The sequence below is a fragment of the Miniopterus natalensis genome, chromosome 1, assembly GCF_054644295.1.
Source record: "Miniopterus natalensis isolate mMinNat1 chromosome 1, mMinNat1.hap1, whole genome shotgun sequence".
Taxonomy (NCBI): Eukaryota; Metazoa; Chordata; class Mammalia; order Chiroptera; family Miniopteridae; genus Miniopterus; species Miniopterus natalensis.
In genome coordinates, this window is record NC_142081.1 from 121,210,369 (window position 1) to 121,213,073 (window position 2,705).

The 2,705-nt window shown below is 39.4% G+C and overlaps 1 pseudogene; it reads left to right on the forward strand.

Annotated features, from left to right (window-relative positions):
- The first annotated feature begins 563 nt into the window (after positions 1-563).
- Positions 564-2,295, forward strand: LOC107546340 (AMSH-like protease pseudogene; annotated as a pseudogene).
- The last annotated feature ends 410 nt before the right edge of the window (positions 2,296-2,705 follow it).

The window sequence follows — 2,705 nt, forward strand, 5'->3', positions numbered from 1 at the left end:
TTAAAAAGAAAGGTTTGACAATATGTCTTTCACACAGTTGTTAGGTGTCAGGAACTGTGAACCCAGGATGGTCTGCCTGCAAAGCCCATTCCTTTAACCACTATGCAATCCTTTGAAGGGAGAGAAAATAAGTAGCTGTTACGAAAATTCTTCTGTGTTAACTGGTATCCATTTTCACACTGAGCAGTGCCATCAATTGACCCAACATTTATTGTGCACTTACCACATGTCCCAGGTAACAATGGAATGGCTTGGAACTTGTAATTCTTCCATGAAAAAGCAGCAGAATAAATTGGAAGTAATTTTAATATTTGTAAGAATTGTGCACTTCTCCCAGACAGGAAATCTGTGGGAAGAAATGCAGAATTCTGCCCAGTTTAAGGGTTTTTAGAGGTACAAGAAAGGATTAACATACAAAATCCAATCAAAGAATGTGGGCTTATGTACACAGTAAGAAGATAAAAGATTTGTTAATAACTTGAACCTAAAGGATATGTGGCTACCTTCTTTGAGTTAGCAAGTCACTGACATAGCAACTAATCTCAGGTCAGGGTATTCCTACCATGCTGCAGACACAGATCCTGTTGCATTCCTCAAAAAATTATCTTGAGAAGGAAATCCCTAACTGCAATTTTTCTTTCGTGGGTAAGCATACTTAACCTCGGGAGGATTTAGAATTAAGTATAGAAATGTTTGAGAGAATGGAACTTGTATTACTAATATCCTGATGCTAAAGTATCTGTACATACTAGTAGCACAGTATTCATAACACTTAAGAGAACTTGGCCTGTTAGAGTTATTTGTCAGCATTATAATTCCTATTTGATGTATATAATTGAAGAATTAATTTAGACTTACAATTTTAAATTGAAATTTTACAAAGTTTGTATATAATATTGGTACCTACAATTGAGGCCGGCCATATTATATGTTTAATTATCAGATTTTTAAGAATGAAGCATTTAGAAAAGTTTAGCATATTTATTGGTCATAATTGCTTTATCAAGTATGTAAAAGTTTAGCTTTGTAAAAGGGATCAAATATTAATCAAAGCCCAGCTATAAAATGTTGAGATTTTCTAGATATGTAAATAGAATGGTATTTCTAAACTGACCTTAAGAGAAAGAACTTGATTTTTTTTTATATGCAACCTAAAAGAACAATAGGGAGTCAGAGAAAAAAGCTGCATAGAGACCTGAAGAGGAGCATGAGTTTGTTCAGCAGATTAAATGAAAAATAACAGCAATGGCTACAAGTAATTCAGCATTCCTGAGTCAAAAATGGCCTGGGGCTGCCTCTGCAATAAGGGGGAATGACTTCTCACAGGAATCCAGAGAGGTAACCTCTGAGCTCTGTCTCCAGAGCCCACAACCCTAGATTCTCCTCACACAGCTCCAGTCCACTCTGCCCTCCCTCTGCTGGAGCCCAAGAACAAATATAAAGCCGAAATTCTCAAAAAAAAATGAAGCATCAGCCATGGATAGAGGCAGAAAGGAAGCAGAACGCTCAGATGCACCAGCAGCAGCTGGAAACAGAACAGTTTCTGTTTTTTGAAGATCAACTCAAGAGGCAAGAATCAGCCGGAGTTCAGATGGGAAGCCAGGAAACCCCAGCACAGCCCGAGGAGATCTATGGCAGCATTTTGTCCCGCTTCTCCACACACTACAACAATCCCATGCTGAATGTGTTTGTCAACCAACCTAACAAAAGTGATGAGACCCACCTAACAAAAGTGATGAAACCAATTCCGCAAGCCACTCTCTTCGGTCAACAAGGCCTTAAAGCCGGCTGCTACTCTAAGCACTATTTAGAATTTAATGGTTGAAGGACTGTGATGTGTAGTTTTATCAAGAGAGCTTTGCCACAAATTTCTGCTGCTGGCAAAATCTAATACTGAGCGGAATAGAAACCTGTGGTATCTCTGGAAAACTGCAATCTGCAGGCCCAGACAATTATGACATAGGGAATGTAGAGAAATTATTCAGCTTTTAAGAGCAGCACGACCTCCTCACCCTGGGATGGATCCATACACATCCAACCCAAACTGCATTCTTATCCAGTGTTGACCTTCATGCTCACTGTTCCTATCAGCTCATGTTGCCAGAAGCAATTGCCATTGTGTGTTCACCAAAGCATAGAGACACTGGCATCTTCAGGCTCACCAGTGCCGGCATACTTGAGGTCTCCACCTGTAAGAAGGGTTTCCATCCACACATCAAGGAGCCAAGACTGGTCAGTGTCTGTACACATGTGTTGGTAAAAGACATAAAAATAACCATGCTGGATCTGAGGTGAAATGTTCTGAAGATTAGCACCGTCAACACCAGACACCTGCCCATGGACATGTGGTTGCTGGATTTTCTTAAGATGTTTCCAGAAATGACTGATGTTTTGTATTTATACATTTTAGATCAGAAAGTTTGCTATTTATTGCTCTTTCCCATTTTGAGTTTTCTTTTTGGGTTTCTCTGTCTCGAGTGGTCACAATGATGTAAAATCAATACTCATTAATGTACCCAAATACTATGACCAGATAATAAATTGTGCTGCAAACAACAACAACAAAATGAGTGGAAAATAAGCACAGATGAGGTCAGATAAGCAGGCAAAGACCAGATCACGCAGGCATTTGTGTCCCGGGGAAAGGTGTTTCTGTTTCAACCTGTAGGCAATGGTGAGACATGGAAGAATTTCCATCCAATTTG